Below are 24,680 nucleotides of genomic sequence, written 5' to 3' on the forward strand. Positions count from 1 at the left end.
TGAAAAGGCAAGTTAAAGACAACCAGCTGATGGCAGGAATTTGTTAGGAAAAAAAACACAAATTCAAAATATGCCCTGGGTGATCCTGGAGTCCCAGGATCGAGTCCCACGTCAGGCTCCCTGCATGGAGCTTGCTTTTCCCTCTGCCTGTGTCTCTGCCTCTCCTTCTCTTTCTCTCTCATGAATAAATAAAAAATAAAATCTTAAAAAAAATTTAAAAAAATATATACCCTGGGCTGAGTAAAATCGTAGCATACAAGGCCTGGGAGTAATCTTAAAAGCAGACAAGCCCTAAAATGCACAGGCTTTGCAGTTGGACAAATGTGGGTTAAGGCTTTGGGGTAATACAGACACCTGAGCAGGATTCTCAGTTGCTTCACACCCTCGGTATGGGAGCTTGGGCAAGCTGTTTAACTTCTTTGACTGTCAGTATTCCTATCTGTAAAATGGAAGTAAATACAATGTTAGGATGTAATGTCAAAGAGTTATTTTATGTCAAGTGCCTGGCATTCAATATATGCAGGTGTTTTTAATTGTCTAAAAAATATTGCCCACTCACTGAATACTTTTGTGGAGCACATAGGAGGTAGTCAATAAATATGTCAAAGTTATAAGATGTCCGGATGTAATTTTAAAATAAAACAAATGTCTCTAATATTCCCTAACCCATTAAGTTTTAAATCTATAATGATATTATTTTAAAGCACAGGAATTTCTCTCAAAGTGATTTTGAAAAGTTTTCTCTAGTACACTAGGTTTCTGAGAGAACTGAACATAATGGATGAATCATATTCTTATGAATGAAACATATAATAATGAGCAATTTTGAACTTGACTTTGGGAACTACTGCACATTTAGAAGAGATGCACTTTTCCTCTCTGTCTGTGTTCAACTCTTTCATATTTTTATTACTTTTTCCCTGTTGAGACTAAGGGGTACATTTTAAGCATGGAAAAAGATAAAACGTTAGACTTTAAAATGTAGTAAAATTACCATGAATATTGTTGAAGTTCATAACCTGAGTCACTAAGAGAAGAGTGAAGATGGGTTTTACAATGTTTTTTAAAAAAGTGGTATCACCAATCCAAAATGTTTAGGAAATATTCTAGTTTGTGAAATATTCAGTATTATGACAATATAGGGCACAAAACTTAATTTTTGAAAATTATGGCAAATAAAAATACATGTAAACAGAATTATTACTGCTCTTCTTGCTGACAGATACACTTATTGGGTTCACATAACTAATGCGGACTTCTTCACCAGGCAAGATATTTTCTCTAAGACTTTGTATAAAATGATTCTTCCACCATGGCAGCTTACTGGAGGCAGCACCCCTAATTATACAAATGGTATTCTCTTTTGAAAGCATGCAACACAGCAACTTTTCATCCCTAATTAAAGGGGGGAGGAGGTCCTAGGTAATACCACTTTTCATAGTTTGTTTTAAAACTTTGACTCATTACGTAAATTAGCCCATTGTAGAAAAATCCCTACCCCCTCATTCCTCTGGTAAAGACAATGATAGTAATAATAATAAGAATGAGTATGGGGAGAAAAAGGAAAGAGGGGAAGAGAAGAAGGAGGAAGAGGAAGAGGAGACAAAGTAAGGAAGAAAGGTAGGGAGGAAAGGTGGCCAAAGGTCAGATTACCCACATGCTTTCACCTTGAGGATAAAAATCTCAGAATTGATGCTGCATGAGAATTGCCTGGGAACTAGATTTTAAAACAGATTTCTCTGTTCCACCTCCAGATATTCTGATACAAGGTATCTGAAGTAGGGCCTAGGAAACTGCACTTAAAATATGAGTCCACAGGTCTGTAGACAACCCTTTGAGAAATGCGGCTTTGCAATTTTAGAAAATGAAAGAGTTGTGTCTCAAGTCTACTCCTGGAGACAGCCACTCAAAACTGTCTATGCTTCTGGCTTTGCCAAGGGCCACCACTTACCTCACAACCATAGGAGGGCCACCTGCCATCCTGCACTCCTTCTCTTCATGGTATTGGTGCAAGGGGACATGTGGAGTTGTACACGTATTCTCTCACTGTCCACTCTTGTGTCTGTTTTCCCTTGCCACGCAATGCTAACATAAGAGGGGATCCCAGACTTCAACGAAGGGCTGAGGTCCACTAGGGGAAACAAAGACACAGGATGTAAACGCAAAGCTACATGGTTTATAAGTTGGCTGATAGCTCTTTTCCATGAGAAGAGAATGCACATCAAGTATGCCCTTGTGGACAAACCCTGATTCTCAGTGCCAGTCCTTCAGACTTGGCCCAGATGTTCCTGGACTCTTCTTTTTTTTTTTTTTTTTTTTAATTTTTATTTATTTATGATAGTCACAGAGAGAGAGAGAGAGAGAGAGAGAGAGGCAGAGACACAGGCAGAGGGAGAAGCAGGCTCCATGCACCGGGAGCCCGATGTGGGATTCGATCCTGGGTCTCCAGGATTGCGCCCTGGGCCAAAGGCAAGAGCCAAACCGCTGCGCCACCCAGGGATCCCTCCTGGACTCTTCTTAAGGAAACATCCGCACCTCTCCCACAAGGATATTGTTGTCTGATGACTCATTCCTCTCTCTTTATCTAGCACTGCGGAAGACACAGTGTCCCCAGAAGAACATCCATAGTTTCTGAAATTGGAGTAGAGCAGTTTAGCCTCATTGGCAGGGGGTGGATGAGGAGTGACTTCCTACAGCAGGATGGTGCAGTGTCAGCTTTGACACTTCAGGCCTCGACTCCTTAAAAATGTCCCAAGACAGTTATCAGTGCAGAATGATGGATTTATCTAGTTATCTGGAGCGTGCATACACACCCCAGACACCACACAGGCTCAGGCACACACAGCTCACAAAGATAAACATATTAATTCACACAGACATTGTAATCTCGACTTTAGGTCCACAGGAAGAAAGAAAACAAAATCCCAGTGAGTAATATGGCCTGTGTGGGATGGCTATCCACGTGAAAATAAAATGTGGATATTACCAGTTGGGTAATGTCAGTCCTCTTTTTGATTAGGCTTTATCGGGGGCCTTTACAAGTATCTAAGAATTAGTGCTCATTATCAAGCCCTCTACTCACAGAGACTAACATACAGACGCAGTGGAAACTTTCAAATTACACATCAGGGTACATTTCTAGGTTTGTTGTGAGCAGAAGAGATGCAATATGATTTGTGACCTTCCTGTATAGAGCAGTTCCTCAGGGGTTGAAGTTTGGTTGGAGGTGTTTAGCTTACATTTCCAGATTTAGTTATGAATGCTTTACATTTCTTTGGGGTTTTGTATTTATTTTTTTAAAATAATTTTTTATTAACATATAGTAAAATTAACTTTTATTTTTGGTTTAAAGTTCTATGAATTTTAACACATTGTATAGATTGTGTAACCATCAACACAAAGGGATCCAGAGCAGTTCCATTACTCCCAAATCCTCCTCATGTTGTCTTTATAGTTACACCCACCTCCTTACCCAACCCTGGCCACCACTGATCTATTCTCTGTCATATAATTTTGTCTTTTTGAGAATGTCACACAAATGGAATGATGTAGTGTGTACTTTTTTGAGACTGGCTCTTTCACTCATAAAATACCTGGAAATTCATTCAAGTTTTTGCCTGTACCACTGATTTGCTTTTTTTACTGCTGAATAGTATTCCATTGTATGGACATTTGAGTAATTTCCACATTTTAGCTATTATGAATAGAGCTGCCATAGTTATCCATATATGGGTTTTTGAACACAAATTTTCATTTCGTTGAGTAAATATGTAGGAGTTGGATTGCAGGGTGATATGAGAAGTGTATGTTTAAATTTATGAGAAACTGCCAAATTGTTTTCCCGAATGGCGGTACATTATGCATTCCGACCATATTATCCAGAAATTCTATACTCCCCTTGTCTGCTCTAGGTACCATCAGTATTCTTCCTTTTAGCATCCCTAACAGGTGTATTAGAAGTATTTAGCCTATCTAGTAATATAGATAGGGGCATATTAGTGGTATCCCATCATCATTTTGATTTGTATCATTTCCCTAGTGACTACAAATATCATTCTTTTCTTCTTTTGAATGCATCTTTCCTTGCAAATCTTGCATTGTCCATTTCAGGAATACCACTCAAGAATGAGTGAGGTGCTGGGCATAGAGGGATGAATTAGAAGATGAAAGTAAAGTTCCTGCCCCCAGGAAACTCACAATACGGTGGTAGGTAAAAATCCTGATCATGATACCATAGATATGTAGACAATGTAAATGAAGAACAAAATTATGAAAAGAAGACTAAATGACTGTAATATTTTTCTTATAGAGTTAAAAATATTGATCCTTCTCTCTGCTGTCCATTAACACAAATATGTACAATTATTATTATTTACAGATAGTAATGAAAGAAGGAGTTATGAGGGGAAGGGGAGATGGAAGGGGAAGGAGGGAGAGAGAGAGAGAGCTTGCATAAGTTTATAAAGCAATTGGAAACTATATTCTCATTAAGTTAAAAAATTATTTGCAAATTATTTAAGGTAAAACTCTATTGAATATGAAATCTCAACCATTAAAATTGGCTTAGTCTTAAACCCAAAAGACATAGATCTATTTTAAAAGATGCCAAGCCATATCCAAGCTATGTGACCTAATGCCAATCAGTCTCTGAGAGCTCTTCTATTGTGTGTAAAAAGAGAAAAACAAAAATAATCAAAATATTTATTGCTGCCTACCTATACAAGAATACCCCATCTCATGAATACTATGTTAGAATCACCATGTACATATATTACATACACGTATATGCCCTATCATGTCCATACCTCAGCTAAGGGCTCACTTTTCCAATGGAATCCCAGAGGTGGCTTCTGTGATACCTTCTTTTTGTCTGCCACTCTTTTGCCTCATGTTTTTCTCTTGGTCTCTCACCTGCCACCTACCCTGCTCTAAAATAGGCCCATGGCCAGAGGGGCCCCACTAATATTACTCTCAGGTTTCTGCCCCAGACTCAGACTCCTGCTCTTTTTGGCCCAGTTCTTGCTCCTGCTGTGCCTTAACCGAGAAAGCTTGGGGAAAATAATGGAATCATATGGGAAATAACAGTAGAAAAGGGGAAGGGGAAGAAAGGAAAAATCTCAAGCTACTACCTGTTGTTATCATAGTTTCTTCTCCTTACCCCATTTCTCTGTGTGCGACTCCTGCCCTTATCAGTCCTCTTCCCCCATCAGAATATCTAACCCGAATCCTCACCCCACTGCTCCCATCAGTGCTGCAAGCCTGAGTCTTACCACAACATAACATTAGTTGTCATTGGAATGGGGAGTGGTGGATAATGCTGACTCAGACTGGTGACAGGATTTGGGAATTGATGGAGAAAAGAAAGGAAAACAAATAGAAAGGAAAGCTACTTCTTTCATAATCTCCTGGGATTCTTTTCGATGTATGCATTTCATCTCATTCCCTTCAGACTCAACCCTATTCTCTAGGCCTACAGAGATCACCAGTTGAAGTACCTAAGTTCTCACTTTACCTGTCTACCAAGAGTGCCAGACCTCACTATGGGATTGGTGTCAGGGTAGGTTGTCCCTGAAATTCTCTGTTGGAGCTATGATCCCATTTGTTCAGAGAAATCCTGTTCTTGGAAGGCTAGACTTTGAAAAAAACAGATGTACTCAAGACATGGAAGATTGACACTGAGATTATAAGAATTGCTGTGATGGTGATGGTAACCATCATGAAGCCTCTGCTGCCGATAAATTCTCCTCCAGATCAAAATTGTTCAGCAGGCAGGGAGGGAATGTCACCCTCTTCCAATTCCATTCCATGATGCTTTTTGACAAATTTGGCAGGATCTTATGCCAAAGAATCCCCTTATCTTCTCTTCTGCCCATCAGCATTTTAACAGTATCCATCCTGTTATCTCAGCTCTTTGTGCTCTCAGCTTTCACTAAAGCCACAGTCTAGGAAAAAATGCTTTGTTAATGTGTTCCAGAAACTATTCTGCCTATGGTCACCAATGATCTTTTGTAGTATCAGAATCATTTTATGTTTTTTTTCCAGCCCTACTTTATTTTTTAAAAACTAAGGTATAATTTACCTACAGTGAAGTGTCTGGAACTTAAGAGTTGGATCCAATTTGAATATAGAAAGGTAACCTATATCCTATCAAGATATAGAACGGTTCTATCATTTCAGAAATTTCCATTGTGCTCTTGCAGAAGAAACCATGATTCTGTTTTTTATCATTATTGATTGCTCTCCATTACTTATTTTAGAACTTCATATAAACAGAATCATACACCACATATATTTTTTGTCCTGGCTTATTTTTCTCAGAATTTTTGTTTTGAGATTTAATATTTATTGAACACTAAGTAGTCCATTCCTTTTGTTGCTAACTAATATTCCATAATATGAACATTCCACAGTTTATTAATTCCCCTGTTGATAGACACCTGGCATACAGTTTTTCAGTTATGAATAAGGCAGGTATGAAAATTTATTTTATTTAGAAGGTTTTCTATGGACATATGTTTTCATTTTTCTTGATAAACAACTATGAGTAGAATGCTGGGTCATGGGATAGATGTATGTTTCACTGCTCAAGAAACTGGCAAACAGTTTTACAAAGAAGTTTTAATATTTTACTCCCCAAACCAGCAATATATAAGAGCTCTAGATGGTCTGCATATTCAGTAAAATTTAGTATTGCCAGTTGTTTTCAACTTGCTACTACGTGATGTAAAATGTGATCTTGTCATTTGAATTTATAGTTTTCTGACAGGAAATGATGTTGCTCCTATTTTCATACACTTATTATCTATTTGTGTATCTTTTTTGTTAGTGTCTCTCCTTTCACCCTTTTTAGGAAAGACTTTATTATGGGTGAAGGGAAATGGCAGATATATAGGCTTCTAGTTATGGAATGAATAAGTATAGGAATAAAAGGTGTAGCATAAGTAATAAGATCAATGACATTGTAATAGTGTTGTATGGTGACAGATAGTAGCTACACTTGTGGTGAGCACAGCATAATGTATAAACTTCTAGAACCACTATGTTGTATATCTGAAAGTAATGTAAGATTGTGTGTCAACCATACTCAAAAAATTTAAAGAATAAATAAAGAAGACTTTATTTTTCCCATTTTTTAAAAAAGTGAGGGTTCTTTTCTGTTTTTATTGTTGAGTTTAATTTTTGTATATTCTGCATACAAGTCTTCTGTCAGACATGTGTTGTAAATATTTTCTCCCTGGTTTCTGTTGTTTCTTTTGATAACCAAAAGTTTTAAATTTTGATGAGCTCAAATTTAACAATTTTATCTTGTATATTTAGTGCTTTTTGTATTCTTTTTAAGAAATTTTCACTGATTCCCAAGGCTATGAAAATAATTTCCATTACAGTTCTAGCTCTTACACTTAAGTTTCTGATCCTTTTGGAATTAATTTTGTGTATGATATGAGGAAAGGATAAAGTTACTTTTCCATGTAAATATACAGGTGCTCCAGTACCATTTGTTGAAATTTACCATTTTCATTGAATTGCCTTGGTAGCCTTACCAAAAATAATTTCATCCAATATTTATTAGATACATTTCTATGCTCTCTATTCTATTCTGTTGGTCTACTTGTCTCTCCTTTCATCAATACCATGTTGTCTTGATTACTGCAGCTTTATCCTAGGTTTAGAAACCATGCAGTATAGATCATCTGACTATTCTTTTTCAATATTGTTTGTAAATTCTAGTTCCTTTGCATTTCTATATTAGATTCAAGTTGTCTCTTTCTTTTATTTTATTTTTATTTTTATTTTTATTTTTTTTTATTTATTTATGATAGTCACAGAGAGAGAGAGAGAGAGAGGCAGAGACACAGGCAGAGGGAGAAACATGCTCCATGCACCGGGAGCCTGATATGGGATTCGATCCCGGGTCTCTAGGATCGTGCCCTGGGCCAAAGGCAGGCGCCAAACCGCTGCGCCACCCAGGGATCCCCCCCTTTTTTTTTTTTTTTAAAGGCTACTTCAATTTTGATTAGGATTGCATTAGATCTATAGATCAATTTAGAGAAAACGTCCTTTTTTAAAATTTTATTTATTTATGTCTCATGAGAGACACACAGAGGCAGAGACACAGGCAGAGGGAGAAGCAGGCTCCATGCAGGGAGCCCAATGCAGGACTTGATCCCAGGACCCCAGGATCACACCCTGAGCTGGAGGCAGATGCTCAACCACTGAGCCACCCAGGCATCCTGGGAAAATTGTTCTTAACAATATTGACTCTTCCATTCCATGAATATGGTATGTGTTATGGATTAAATTGTGTCCCTGAGCAAGATATGTTGGACTCCTAACTCCAGTACCTTAGAATATAACCTTTTTGGAAGTAGGGTCATTGCAGGTATAATCACTTAAGATGAGATCACACTGGAATAGAGAGCCCGTAACTCAAACTGTAACTGGTGTCCTTGTAAAAAGAGGAAACAGATACATGAAGATCTGTGTGATGACATGCAAAAATTAAAGCTCTGCAGGTGCATGTCAAAGAATGCCAATGATTGTTAGCAAACCATCAGAGGTTAGGAAGAGGCAAGAAAAGATTCTCCCCTGAAGATTTCAAGGGAAGCATGGCCCTGCAGGCATTTTGATTATGAATTTCAGGCCTTCAGAACCACAGTACAATAAATTTCTGTTTGAACATTCCTAGCATGTTTATCTTTTTCCCTTATTTTCTGCTCCCTTCTTCAAACCCTGTTGGTTTTCCCTTTTTACACTATCAATTCTTACTTAGACAATATTTAGTTCAAGTAATTTATTTGATTATCATTGCTTCTTGGTTTATTTTTCTTCAACTTGATGTTCTAGTTGGCAATTTGTTTTTCATATACATCCATGATGCTACTCATCTGGTCTATCATGTTTTTAAATTACTAATTTAACAATTATATTTTCACTTTTGTAACTTAATTCTTCCTTCTTAGATCAAGGTAATATCTTCCCTTTCCTCTCTAAAATATTACTTATATTTATTTAAAGTTCAATTTTGAATTCTTTATTAACTGGTGTAAATTCTCCTGTTTGTTTCTTTCTTCTATAGTATTGATCATAAATGATAAACCACTGCATTAAAAATGACTTTCTCCCTACATACAAACATTTTATAAAATAAAATAAAAATTCTAAATTTAAAGATTTCTGATATTAATGGTAGTGGGAATTTAAGGTCCTATTTTCATAAGGAATATATAGAATCAAATTTTGAAAGGTTTAACTACAGATATTTTTGAAAGTTCTTACTTCATCTAAACTGATTGGACTCAGTCCACTTTCAGTTTTTTTCCTACTTTTTTCTTTTCTGCCTTCTACTCAAGGTGCTCCTATTATTTGATCTTTTAATACTCTTCTTTCTGCTAGGTCAGCTTGCCATTTTGGTAATACCAGTATTCAACTTTATGTTTATGTAGATCCTATTATAGTGCACTGGTAATCATCATGGTCAGTCAAAACTCACGGAGCACTTATTGTTTAAACCTGCACAAACTAGCAATAAGGATAATGATAATAATAGCAATATTCAATAATTTATTGAACGTTTACTATGTTTACTATGTAGTAGCTACTGCACTAAGCACTTTTCATGAGAGTGAATTCTCACAGAGATAGAAACAAAGCTAGAAGGTTTATATTGATTTGCCTAATTTATAAACATAAAAATGGCAGCAATCTTTTTGACTCCATATGTAGCCGATATTTAATGATTATTTGGTTTCTTTTTATTTCTCATTATTTTTTCATTCATCACTTAAGTTCTATTTTTTAGAAATATTTTATTTATTTATTCATGAGAGATACACAGAGAGAGACAGAGACATAGGCAGAGGGAGAAGCAGGCTCCATGCAGGGAGCCCAATGTGGGCCTCGATCCCAGGACCCCAGGATCACACCTTGAGCCGAAGGGAGACACTCAACCACTGAGCCATCCAGGCGCTCCCTAAGTTCCATTTTTATTCTAAATGTCTGTTATGTTACTATAAGTTTCAATTGTGTGTTTTCTTCCCAGAAAATTAAATTCCAAAAAGTACATGTATATCTTGCAAAATTTCAAATTAAACACTTTTGCTGACAATCGTGCTAACGAAAATTCAAGTTATGTTCTAGATTATCTTTCTAATTCTTAAAGGATCAGATTTAACTATCTAGGATAAAACTACACATCTTTGAGAACACTTACAGGTTGCTCTTCAAGGACAAAATTTCTTGATTGACATAATATTCCTATTGCTACCATGCACTTTCATTTATATTCTGTATCTGAAACCCAACTGTATGATACTCAGAGAGGTTAAATAACCTATCCAGGAGCACAGAGTAATCAGTGAGAGTGGACCTCAGGTCTTCCTACTCTCTTCCTGGTTCTGAGTGCTTTTCAGGGCACCATCTTCACTATGCCCTGTGGACTTGCTCCAAGGGCTCATGTTGAACACACTGATCTGTCTTCTCTGAACCACCTCAGAGTCCTGAGGTAAAAACCCATTTTGAAATAAGAAACTGCTTTACCCATACCATTATTCATATTCATCCTCTTTTTGCTAAAAAATGATTAGGCTATATTTGGTAATATTAGTTAGTTCCAAACAGTGCAACAACATTTGGGGTCAAGAGTGTATCCAATATATGTTCTCCTTACCACTGTTGGCTACTTTAAGGACTTGTTTGGTGATGTCTGTGTCCTCAGTTTATCACAGGTTCTTGTAGATCTTATATTACTTTGTCTACTTCCTTCACAGAAGGCTTAGATGACATTAGAGGGGTGGTGGCACTTCTTTATAGTCTCTGAAAATCATAGGTACGATTGCCTGTGAAACATGTTCTAGCGAACAGTGCTGGACTAAGGTGAAAACATTTTGTTGACAGTTAAGTTTCTGGTTTGGTGCTTTTTACAAACTATTTCATAATAGAAAACAAATGTACTTTAAATGTGAAACGAAGGGAAAGTTACAAACTTATCGCCCTAATTAAAGAATGGTTATCAAACATGTGTTTTTCACATAACTAAACCTAGAAGATACCTTACTGAGTTGTATTTATTTGTCCTTGTGTATCTTGGGTGAATTTGCCTGTGACAATGAAAAAACCATATATGACTATAGCAAGACACTAACTTTCTTTGTCCCCCCCTTTTTAAACATAAAAAAAGGTAGTAATCCTTACCTCTTCTCATTAATATTCCTATGAACTTCAACCATACACTAAGATTTTGTTCCACTTCATCAGAGCTTTTCTACACATGGAATGGTCTTTGAAGCTAATTGGAGCCCTCCATGTTGAAGTGAGATGAGGGTACAACATGGAGTCCAGCATAGAACTTGTGATAACTTCCATTGCAGAACAAGGCACATTCTAATCACTGTAGAGAGAGCTCTGCACACAGGGGAAGCCTGAAGAGTAATATATTACAAACACAACTGGCTGCTGGAGGTAAGTACAATGATCCAAATATGAAGGCAGACTGTTTTTGTTTCTCTTATGTCTGTAATATCCCTGAACAGTTGACCCAGATGTAGAAAGAAATCAGAGGAATCATATTCATATTTAAGCTAACAAATAAATAATACTCATTAGAAAAGTAGTTTATAACAATAAATTATTGATCATTTCATCTATCAATATCTAAACCAAATATCCATTAAACTAAATATTATGACATGTCCTTTGAGGAAACATTATAGCCTCTGACTACTGGACTATCTGTCTAAATCTAGTTCTCTTGCTCAGCTTATTGATCAGTAGTTTGTTACATGGACTAATGCTGTTTAGTTATAAAACAAGATGGTTTCTTTCAGCTTGGGAAGTACATTTATTAATTCTTCAACAATAATTTATTAAGCATATAGTATGCTCTGAACATGGCATTAGTCACCCAAGATTCAAGGATGAACAAAGTAGAAATGGAGCTTGTAGTCTGTCTCCTAGAATGAAGTCAATTAGTGGCTATATTCTGGTTCAGAAGTTATGCTGTGGCAATTTTTAGTGATAAAAATCACTAATTTTTTAGTGATAAAAAATTTAGTGATACAAAGTTTATCTAACACTTATATTATTAAGGTCCAATTTATTATTTTTATTATTATTAATTTATAGTGCACTTATGGCAAAGAATCTTCCTTACATTATCTCATTTAATTCTTTCAACAACACCATGAAATAGCTGTCTTTCTTCACTTTTAGCTGCTTGAGAGACAGATGAAAGGTTAAACAGTTTCATATCTTGCTCAGGGCCAAACAGTGAGTGGAGAGTTCAAACCCAGATCTGCTTCACTCTAATGTTTAAAAACCATAGGCTATAAAGGTCTCTAAAATAAGAAGTATAATTTGCAAGACTTTCAAGTCACATGAAATCAAAAATCTTACTGCAACTGAGCATTACTAGGGAGTACAGGAGAAAAACAGTTTCTCAGAATCTTTCTTGACTATTAGGATCTGACTCCAGGCGGAGAAGGAAGAGATACATATGCACCATGTTCTGTATTTTCTTTTCTGAAGTATTTGATAAAGCATCAGCTGCTTTGGGGTCCTTTTTTTTTTTAACATTTTGCTGATATGTGGTGTATAAAATAGATGGTTAGCAGAACATATGTAAGTGGATACCACACCACCATGTGCATTCTTGTTGGGCACTGCCACATGCTCTGCCCTGCCCTCTTCCCCAGCTGCCGGGTCTGCCCAAGATCTCCACACTCCACAGTCTTAACACTGGCCACAAAGTATACTCATTCATGTGTTTAAATGTTAAGAGGTTAAATGTAAACCTCTTGAATGTAAGGTTGAAGAAAATAATCCTGTGTACCCTGTCTCTGAATATGAAGTTATATTAAACCATTGTTAAAGATCTGAAATCATTGAGAATTTACTGGGGAGAATTGCTAATGAGGATCTACATTCAAAATGACTTCATGAGAACTTGTTCCAAAGACAAATCTGAAACATGAAGATTTCTCTGAAAACCTAGCCCATGTAATATTCATATACTCTGCATACAGCAGGGCAATATATTTATTAACTAAAAAAATATTTCTTTTAAACTTCTATGCCTAGATTTTTTTCCTCTGCTGTTACAATTTTTACCTTTGAATAAATAGCACATGATGATAAAGTAATGGTATTGTAAGTAGAAAATTTGCTTTAAAGGTGAAAGTGCATGATAAGATCTTTTTGAGCATCCTAACAAATAAATATCAAAGACATAAATCTGCTTCTTTTGTCCAATGAACCCCAAACAAGCTGCTATCTCATGAGTAGGTTATAAGTTTGGTTGTATGATCACCTTATTTTCTGGAGGAAAAAACAGAATCATCTCTTTCCTAAGCAAATGTGACATGCTGTTAAATGGGCAACCCACAGCCACTCTCAGATGGCACGCCTCCAGTGTGTTCTGAAACTTCAGTCAAAGTGATCTTTTCAACACAGAAATTTTCTCAGGAAATGGGAAATCCGTCTCATTCTCTAAGACTCAGTCAGATCCTACACGCGCAGGTACAAGATAGGTAATGGAAATCCAGTTGAAATTTTACATATGATTGTTTCCTTATTTAATATTCTGTTTCGGGATCCCTGGGTGGCGCAGCGGTTTAGCGCCTGCCTTTGGCCCAGGGCACGATCCTGGAGACCCGGGATCAAATCCCACGTCGAGCTCCCTGCATGGAGCCTGCTTCTCCCTCTGCCTATGTCTCTGCCCCCCTCTCTCTCTCTCTCTGTGACTATCATGAATAAATAAATAAAATCTTTAAAAAAAATATTCTGTTTCCTCACTGTTCTTATTCCTATTCTCAAGTCTCTGTGAGTTTGAGGCCAGGATGGTTTTGTTTTCTTAAGGTTGGTGCCTAAGTACACCATAGGGAATATGGCCAATGGTATAGTAACAGTGAAGTGTGGTGGAAGATAGTAGCTACACTGGTGGAGAAAGGAGCATAATGTATAAAGTCATTGAGTCACCACGTTGTACACCTGAAACTAATGTAACATTATGTGTCAACCATTCTTTAATTAGAACAACTAGTTATTCTTGTCATTATTTTATAGACAGGGAAATGGGTTGAGATAGATCACACAGATAGAAAATACTAGAATTATTCTTCTTATTGAGGTCTGAGTACTGATCCACACACTGGTCACAAATTGTTTGATCAAGAGGTATCTGTAAGTTTTAATATATGGGAAAAATAATAACGTTGGTTTAAAATCTAAAACATCAATAGGGCACCTGGGTGGTTCAGATGGTTAAGCATCTGTCTTTGGCTCAAGTCATGATTCCTGGGTCCTGGGATCGAGCCCACCATCAAGCTCCTTGCTCAGCATGGAATCTGCTTCTCCTACTCTCTGCTCTTCTCCCCAGCTCATGCTCTCTCTTGCTCTCAAGTGAATAAATAAAATCTTTAAAAATTCATCAAGATTTGAAACTGGTCCAGTCCAGATAATCCAGGAGGTATGATCACTAGACTTCCAACCCACTCAATGAACTAAGGTTTGCCTAATTTTCTTTCAACTATCATAGTCTTTCCCAGTACTTCCAGCATCCTCCTTCACTTGTTAGGGAAACATAACCCCAAGTTCTGTAGATGCAGTCCCAGTTTGTGTTTATTGTCCTGGTGAGATTATAAATAGCACCCTCTTTCACTCAAAAGTGTTGTATTTTTTAAAATATTTTTTATTTATATTTAATTTTATTAAGTAGGCTCCATGACCAGTACAGAGCCCAACATGGGATTCAAACTCTCAACTATGAGATCAAGACTGGAGCCAAGATCAAAAGCCAGATGCTCAACTGATTGAGCCACCCAGGGGCCCCCAAAGTATTGCATTTTAGATGATGTATCTCACCATCCTACCTTTCAGGGGTCTCTTGGCCACTACCTTCTCAGGATCCATTGTGGTTCCATTGTTTGGGGCCCAAACTATGACTGCATCTTCTAGGAACTTTGACTTCTATCACACTCTTTATCAAAGTTACTTGCCCCAAAAACTACTTCCTTCAGGCCTTACTCTCTACTGCCAGCTATTCTATTCCATGCTCTGCTTAATTTAATGTTCCTCACAGGGGATACCAGAATAACCTAAATAGAGCTTCTTAGATACAGATTTTTTTTTAAAAACCCAAAGTAAATTAGCCCTTCTAATTACACTATGTTATAGTATCTGCCTTAATTAATCTACTTTAACATGAAAGCTGCTTTGAACTTGTATCCAATTTTCAGCAATTCTGGGTTTTCTGCACCTAATACTAAAGCTTCATAAGCAGTTTTTCACTGTTAGGGAAAAACCTATATTTTCTCTTTTCCAATATAGTCACTTCTTTGGAGCTCCTTTCATTTTAAGCTTTCCATAATCTTTTAAGTGCCATATGCAAATATTAGGGTGAGTCTTGGTAAAACTGGCTTAGGATGAAGTATTACCCCAATTCTAGAAGGACACATCAGATCAGCATATCTCATGTATGCTTCTTTCCCACTGATGCTACATTGTACTCTTTTCTTCAGAGTACAATGAACAATCTTTTAAATGACTCAAATGAACAATATTTTATCACAATTTCTTATGACACAGCAACTCATATGACCCATAGATCCTTTACGATTTTATTCAGTGCTTTCCAGAAAATCTAAGTAAGACAGTTAATTTGTTAAAATCTCAGAAATATTTTGTCAAAATGAAAATGCCTTTATTATTTTTAAGAGAAAGTTATGTATCCAGTGATATAATTAGTATTCAAAAGGGAATTTATTGTTGTATGGCATAAAACTCTAATGAGTTTATACTAAAAAAATTAATTTTTAGAATATAACCAACACTCTGTCACTTCAAAGGACATTTTCTTTACTGGGACTCTTATAGTTATTATGGCAAATAACAATGATCCAAAGAATTCTATTTATTTATTTATTTATTTATTTATTTATTTATTTATTTATCTATCTATCTATTTTTGATTTAAAAGAATAGTTTTATTGGTGTTCAAAGAATTCTTTTTATCATAAATCTGCTAGTATTTTCTCTTCCTTCCCCTAAGACAAATTTGAGGATTTTTAAAATTAAATTAACAACTTTTAACTGAAGTCACTTTTCAAAATGAATTTTAAATTTCTTCCGTTTTTTTAAAAAATCCATCTACGTTTAAAAAAAAAAACAAGGTGAAAAGTTATCTACTCAGGTTTCCCTGCTCCAATAAGATGGCTCAGAGACAAAAGCAAACAAGAGGAGCATGAAGGAGAGAGAGGAGTTGGTATTGATTAAAAGGTGGCATTAAGTCTAACTTCTGGTCCTCTACAGATTCAGAAGTGTGCCCCTTACTGTTCATTAATTATAAAACAATAACCAGTATAGTCTAAGTCAAGAGTTTTCCAACATCATCAGAATCACCCAGGAACTTGTTAGAAATGCAGATTTGTAGACCCTATCCTTGAGCAACTGACACAGAAACTCTAAGGGTGGGGCTTAGCAAATCATGCTGTAACAGCCACCCCAGGTGATTCTAACACACCTAAAGTTTGAGGATTGTTGTTCCAGAATAAAACTTCTGAGCTAGATGCTGTAGACAGACAAGAATGTAAAAATAAATTCTCAAAGAACTTACCATCTGGTTGGAGAAAAACACCAACTGGGTGGAAAGATCATTCATGATTCCAACACAGTAAAATGCTACCTCCCAGTCTGCACAGGACCATAGATAGAGAGATCCCGTCTGGCTGGGTTATGGGAAAGTTGAGATTTGACATGGGTTTTTGTGGCTGAGACTACTAGCTGTTCACAAAAACCCTGTTTCCTTTCTTCCTTGGCACATAGCAGGGCCATATTCCCAGTTTCCTTTACTGTTACATGTAGCCAAAAGATCAAATTTTCTCAGTGTAATATGAGCAGAAGTGATATGTGTTGTTTCTGAGCCACAGCTTTTCAGAAGTGGGTATTTTCCATCTATGAACTCTTTCTTTATATTTCTGTATGCTGCAAATAAGTGAAAATGTCAAGACTCTAGAAATGGTTGATTCTCAATGTGGAAGAAATCTGATTTTTTACAAGAAATTGATTTATTACATCTTTGGAGTAAGTGAAGAAGTAACACCCTAAGGAGTTTTAGTAATTATATATTTTGAGTTTATTTAATACAGAAGCTTAGTTTACCCTAATAGGTAGGTTTACTACAGTACCAGAAGTGAAAAAAAGATGTTCTTGCACTGAGAGAGAAAATGTTAGTAAAATTATGGAACTATCACCAGGAATAGCAAATAGGAGTGACTATAGCATCAGTAGGGCCTGTGTGGACGAAACGACTGGTTTTAGAGGATGGGACAGGGAGGATTGAACAGATCCCAGGATGATATATAATTTAGGATGCTTTGGTTGCAAGTCACAGAGACCTGAAATTGGATTTTTTAAAGGGCAGTTTATTATTTAATAAATCAAGGAATTCTGAAGAATCAGGCTCTGGGTACATTTATAAGCCTTTGTGTAATGAAGTCTCTTGTCTCTCTCTTCTTCCATGTGTTGATTTCACCCTCAGGTTTGAAACAAGAAGGCCATATCAGTTCCAGGTAAGATACCCAGATCTAACAGCACCCAGGGGCAAACACAATAATTTCCTCCATGATCAGTATTTTGAAGTAAGGGAAAACTTCCCAGCATCATGTTCCCATGTATATAGACTTCTCATATCCCATTAGGATGCCCTACCTTATGCCCATTTCTAAACAATGATTGTCAAGAATAAATGAGATTACTGTCTTGTGGCTTCAATCACAAGGTCTCAATCTTGTTTCCATGTTGGACCTTCCAGAGAGCTATCCTAAAAGCTGATGCTCAGCAATAGAGATTTGATTAACTGATCTGGCTTTGGTCTTGGTATTTTTAAAAATCTCCCTACAATATTCTATGTACAGTCAGAATTTAGAAATGCTAACTTAGATGGATAGAGATAGAGTAGATGTTGGGAATTAAAAGACAACACTATAAATGCCTCATTTTAGTTTGAATTTTTACCCTATTTTCTAGGCTGAGGGAAGCCATGAATGGTTTCTAATCAGAGACTGGGGCTGTGTAATCTAAAGGTAACTCTGAGCTCTGGGCCTTACCACTTAGCTGAGAGCCTGTCCAAGACCTCAGGAGGTATTCAATCAACATCTGTTGGATGAATGAATGGGTGGAAGATGATGGAGACAAGGATGCTGGTCTGAAGGTGCAGCCCTTGCATCCACAGAGCATGTGAACCAGAACAGGTGAAAGATCCACCAAATATTCTGTTTTTATGTTCATTATAAGCAAACCTATGATGATTTTGGAAATCTGGATATATATATCAGATATTTCACTTTTTAGATAATTATTTTATGTTCTTATGTTATTATCTTATGTTCTATGCTGATTCTGAGTCTTTTTTAAGCTACAGGCATACCTCATTTTATTTTTTGGCATATACTGCATATTTTACAAATTGAAGGTTTGTGACAGTCTTGTGTTAAGTGAACCTATTAGTGCCATTTTTCCAATGACATCTGCTTACTTCATGTCTCTGTATCACATTTCAGACTTCTCGAAATATTTCAAACATTTTCATTATTATCATATTTGTTAGGGTGATCTCTGATTAATGATTTTTGATGTTGCTGCTGTAAATGTTTTGGGGGGCCATGACCCACACTTATATAAGGCAGTGACCTTAATCAATACATGCTGTGCGTGTTCTGACTGCTCCAGTGACCAGCTATTGCCCCCATCTTTCTCCCTCTCCTCAGGCCTTCCTATTCCCTGAGACACAACAATATTGAAGTTAGGCTAATTATTAACCTTATGATGGCCTCTAAGTATTCAAGTGAGAGGACTAGTTGCACATCCCTCACTTCAAATAAAAAATTAGAAGTGATTAAGCTTAGTAAAGAAGGCACATCAAACGTTAAGATAGGCCAAAAGTTAGGCCTATTGTGCCAAAAAGCCAAATTGAGAGTGCAAAGGAAAAGTTCCTAAAGGAAATAAAAAGTGCTACCCCAGTGAGTATGTGAATGCTGGAAAGTGAAATAGCCCTATCACTGATATGGAGAAAGTTTTAGTGGTCTTGATAGAAGATCAAACCAGCCACAATATTCCCTTAAACCAAAGCCTAACCCAGAGCAAGGCCCTAACACTCCTCAAATCTATGAAGGCTGAAAGAGGTGAGAAAGCTGCAGAAAAAAGTCTGGAACTAGCAAAGTTTGGTTCATGAGGTTTAAGGAAAGAAACCATTTCCAAAACATCGAATTGCAAAGTAAAGCAACAAGTGCAGATGTAGAAACTACAGCAAGTTATCCAGTTAAGATAATTCATGAATATGGCTACACTAAACAACAGATTTTCAATGTAGATAAAACAGCCTTCTATTGAAAGAAGATGGCGTCTAGGACTTTCCAGATAGAAAGGAGAAGTCAATGACTGGCTTTAAAGCTTCCAAGTTCAAAGACAGGCTGACTCTCTTGTTAGGGGCTAATGTAGCTGGTGACTTCAGGTAAAGTCAATGCTCATCTACCATTCTGAACATCCTAGGGTCCTTAAAAATGATACCAACTCTACTCTGCCCATGTTCTATCAATGGATCAAAAAGTCTGGATGACAGTGCATCTTTTTTTATAACATGGTTTACTGAAGATTATAAATCCACTCTTGAGACCTACTGCTCAGAAAAAGAGTCCTTTCAAAATATGACTACTCATTGACAATACATCCAGTCACTTAAGAGCCCTTTCGGAGATAGACAACAAGATGAAAATTGTTTCCATGCCTGCTGACACAGCGTCCACTCTGCAGCTCATGAATCAAGGAGTCATTTTGACTTTCAAGTCTTATTATTTAAGAAATACACTTCATAAGACTATACCTGCCATATGTAATGATTTTTCTGATGGATCTGGGGAAAGTTAATAGAAACCCTTCTGGAAAGGATTTGCCATTCTAGATGCCATTAAGAACTTTTATGGGGCAGCCCAGTGGCTCAGCAGTTTAGCGCTGCCTTCAGCCCAGGGTGTGGTCCTGGAGACCTGGGATCGAGTCCCACGTCAGGCTCCCTGCATGGAATGGAGCCTGCTTCTCCCTCTGCCTGTGTCTGTGCCTCTCTCTCTCTCTGTCTCTCATGAATAAATAAATTAAATCTTTAAAAAAAAGAACATTTATGGTTCATGGGAAGAGGTCAAAATATCAACATTAACAGAAGTTTGGAAGAATTTGATTCCAACCTTATGCATGCTTTTGAGGAATTCCAGACTTTAGAGGAGGAAGTAATCACAGATGTGGTGGGAATAGCAAGAGAACTAGAATTAGAAATGGAGCCTGAAGCTGTGAATGACTTGTTGCCATCTCATGATAAAACTTGAATGAATGAGGAGTTGCTTTTGATAGATGAACAAAGAAAGTGATTTCTTGATATAGAAATTGCTCCTGGTGAAGATGATGTCAAGATTGTTGAGATAAAAACAAAGGATTTAGAATATTCCATAAACTTGGCTGTTATAGTAGTGACAGGGGTTGACAGGATTAAAAGAAGTTCTGCTGTGGGTAAAATGCTATCCAACAGTATCACATACTACTGTAAAAACATTCATGAAAAGGAAGAATCAACCAATGCAGTGAATTTCATTATTGTCTTGTTTTAAGAAATTGCCACAGCCACCCTGACCTTCAGCCACCCTGACCTTCAGCAACCATCACCCTGAGCAGTCAGCAGCCAACAGCATTGAGGCAAGATCCTCCACCAGCAAAAAGATTATGACTCATTGAAAGTTCAGATGATTGTTAACAGCTTTTAGCAATAAAATATTTTTAAAATTAAAGTATATATCTTTTCTTTTCTTTTTTTAGATGCAATGCTGTTGCACCCTTAATAGACTACAATATAGTATAAACTTAACTTTTATATATACTAGGAAACCAAAAAATTCATTTGATACACTTTTTTGCAATAGTCACTTATTTTGGTGGTTTAGAACCAAACCTACAATATGTCTGAAGTCTGCCTATAGTTCTGTTCTCAGGTTTGAATGCTCCTCAGAGCTCCTTGGATTACACTGTAGAACCATCTTCTGAAACACTGGTTCTCAGTCAGGGCTGAATGCCCCCTCCCTCCCCCCCACCACACACACACTGTGCCAAGGTATCTTTGGCAACATTTGCAGACAGTTTATGTCATCTCAACTGGGAGAGTGCTACTGGCATCTAACAGGAAGAGGCCATGGATGCTGATAAACATAGTGCACAGGAGTCACAAAGAAATTATCTGGCCCCAATTGTCAATAGTGCTGAGGTTGAGAAACCCCGCTCTAAGATATTAATCAAGCACATTTTTGCAGGCATCCTATAATGGATGATGCAGTTATTTTGAAATATCCTAGGACTTCAGGAATTCTTAAAGACATATTGATTTTTTTAAGGATTTTATTTATTTATTCATGAGAGACAGAGAGAGAGAGAGAGAGAGAGAGAGAGAGAGAGAGAGAGAGATAGGCAGAGGGAGAAGCAGGCTCCCCACAAGGAGCCCGATGTGAGACTCAATCCCGGACCCCAGGATCATGCCCTGAGCTGAAGGCAGACGCTCAACTGCTGAGCCACCCAGGCATCCCAAGACATGTTGATTAATATTGGTGAAGACTCAGAGACTATATCTTGACTATTTTGGGTAGATCTAGCTTTTGTGAAACCCTCAAACAAGCTGTTCCAAGCTTTGAAGACTCGAGACAGGGGAACTGTGAGGTTCCCCTCACTAGCTGGCAGCCCTGTTGATGATGTTGTATGCAAGCAATGCCAGCCAGATGATTTTACCCCAATCAAGATTTGTATGAACATGACATTTTGTTTATTCTATTGCCTTTTTGTTCTTCTGATTCATAAACAGTAACAGCAGAACAGAACAATTATCCCTTCTTGTTGCAGACACAGATGTGTAGATGCATGGTGGCTTTCAATGAAGCCGGTGTTGCCAAAACAATTCATATTATACTTCATCTACTGCCCTATAAGATTTCAGACAACAAAAATGTACAAAACACTGTAACCCTCTATATTTATATTCAAACGGGCCTAGGAGTGGCCTCGTGGGATTCTGTATAGGCACATACTTTCAACACTTATGCTAAAATCATCAAAAACTCTCCATAGGCTCTGATCAAAACTTTTTGATTCAATCCCAGTGGATAATGTCCCATCAGATAGTAAAACATAAGTTCAAAGTCTTGATCCAAAAACTTCATGTCTAGTTCTCCCTTCTCTGAAACTAGGAAGAAGGGTAACATTTTGAACATTTAACTAGCTAAAAATAATAAGTGTAAGGGTTAAACAGTGCAATGTTGTGCAGATGCATTTCAACCTATTATATAAGGTAAGTGTCAGCAAACTTTCTGCAAAGGACCAGATGGCAAATATCTGGCTTTGTTGAACCATATAGGCTCATTTGCAACTGCTTCTGCATCATGAAAGCAGTCCTGAACAATATGTAAATAAAGGAATGCTGTGCTCATGACTTATTTGTGGACTCTGAAATTTGAATGTCATATAATTTTCATATGTCATAAAATATTATTCTTTTTTCCTTTTTTCAACCTTTTTAAAAATAGAAAAATCATTCTCAGCTCATGAGCCACAAAACAGGCAATGAGTTGGAATTGGCCCACAAGCCACAGTTTACTCACCCCTGATCTAAGGGACATGCCTGTTTATAAAGAAAAACAAAAAATATAACACCAAGCAGAAGAAACATGATTATAGGAAAAGTAGGAGACCTACTTCAATTTTTCATCTTTAGCTTAAAGACACTTTAAATAAATTATTCTAATAATAACAAAGCCTTCTAATTCAGTAGTAAAAATAGTTTGATTTTTTAAATGAATATTTACAGTATCTCTGCTGTTATACTCTTTCATTAAAATAAAAAAATGTTTAAGAACATTTAAATTCTTTGACAGTATTCAATTTTCTTTTTTTTTTTTTTTAATTTTTATTTTATTTATGATAGTCACAGAGAGAGAGAGAGAGAGAGAGAGGCAGAGACACAGGCAGAGGGAGAAGCAGGCTCCATGCACCGGGAGCCTGACGTGGGACTCGATCCCGGGTCTCCAGGATCGCGCCCTGGGCCAAAGGCAGGCGCTAAACTGCTGCGCCACCCAGGGATCCCCAGTATTCAATTTTCTTGAAGGGAATGATGATGGCTTGGAAAATAACCAGAGATATTCAATTGGGAACATTCTCTACATACTTTAAAGTCTTTCCCCCATATTTTCTTAATGCATTATGTTCTCAAGGGTTTGGTTCACGGTACATCTACTGTAATTAGTAAATAATATTATTGTTGTAAATAGTAGTAAATTTACCACTAAATCCATTTTACTTAAGTGTCTGTGTTTCTCATTACTAGGAATAAGAGGAAATTCAGTGAACATATTTAGTTTCCCTAAATCTGGTATGTATGTCCTTTAGGACATACACATACATGGTATCTAAGGGTTCAAGAAAGGGGTTTTGCCAATTAACCATTCCCTTTCTTCTCTATAAAAGAAAAAAAAGGTTCTGAATATTCATTTCAGAGACAATTACTTGGATAAGTACTCCTTTGATCTGAAAGGACTTGCCTCAAAAGGAACCATTAGAATAAGTGACAGTAATCTTGCCCTAAATAAATAACCATCTAATGAACATCCTTCCTCTCCTTCCTCTCAGCTGAATCTTGAAAATCAGTGTTTTGAAGCCAGTACTATCTGATTCCAAGGTTTCTGATGCCCACTATACCATTTAAAATTGGGTCCATTTCTTTCATGTTTTATTCTGCTATTCCTCCTGCCTGAAGGCCCTTCTCTCTTATTGTTCAAGAGTAACTTAAATATAAATCTCCTCTAAGAAATATTTTGGGCACTCACCTTACTTTCGTACATGGCTGTGGTAATTACTGTATAGTAGTGCTTATACCATTTCATACACTTACTAGTTTATGTATCCTGGCCCCCCATATTGTGCTATAAGCTCTTTGAGGGCAAAAGTTTTGTTTTCAACACCCAGCCTAAAGCTGTGTGTAGATGTAGAGTGATGTTAAACATTTAGGGTGTTCTTAATAACTTATAGGATAAACAGAGGTTGGTCTTATTGGCTCTCTCTCATATCATTTTGGTTATCTACAAGATGTCTCCATTGAGGCTAATCATCACCTGCGACTTGGTGTCAGGCCCTCCTGAAGAGCCAATGCCCCTTTCCCTGTTGGAGCCCAGAAGAGCATGGAGCATATTCCCTTTCCTCCTAATCCACAGGCAGCTCCAGAATGTCCCACTGAAGGAATTTAGAAGTAGAAATTTACTAAGAAGATGGGAATAAGGACCCCATCGGGCTCCCTGCTCGGCGAGGAGTCTGCTTTTCCCTCGTCCCTCTCCCCTGGTTCGTGCTCTCTATCAAATAAATATATAAAATCTTAAAAAGAAAAAAAAAAGAAAGAGAAAGAAAGAAGAAAGAAAAAAAGAAAGAAAAAAAGAAGGAAAGAAAGAAAGAAAGAAAGAGAAAGAAAGAAAGAAAGAAAGAAAGAAAGAAAGAAAGAAAGAAAGAAAGAAAATAGAAAGAGGGAGAATAAAGAGGGGACCTAGAGAATGTCCTGACGTAACATTTGCAGGGCAGGAACAATATTTTTTATTGTGTGTTTATTTGGAGTGGCTTATATGAGC

The 24,680-nt window shown here is 36.9% G+C and overlaps 1 long non-coding RNA gene across 1 annotated transcript; it reads left to right on the forward strand.

The window, feature by feature from the left end:
- The first annotated feature begins 11,259 nt into the window (after positions 1-11,259).
- On the forward strand, positions 11,260-18,243 carry LOC118350670 (uncharacterized). Its single transcript, XR_004804909.2, has 3 exons — positions 11,260-11,457; positions 17,531-17,561; positions 18,019-18,243. It is a non-coding gene; the product is annotated as an uncharacterized LOC118350670 (long non-coding RNA).
- The last annotated feature ends 6,437 nt before the right edge of the window (positions 18,244-24,680 follow it).

This window comes from Canis lupus, chromosome 15, assembly GCF_003254725.2.
Source record: "Canis lupus dingo isolate Sandy chromosome 15, ASM325472v2, whole genome shotgun sequence".
NCBI lineage: Eukaryota > Metazoa > Chordata > Mammalia > Carnivora > Canidae > Canis > Canis lupus.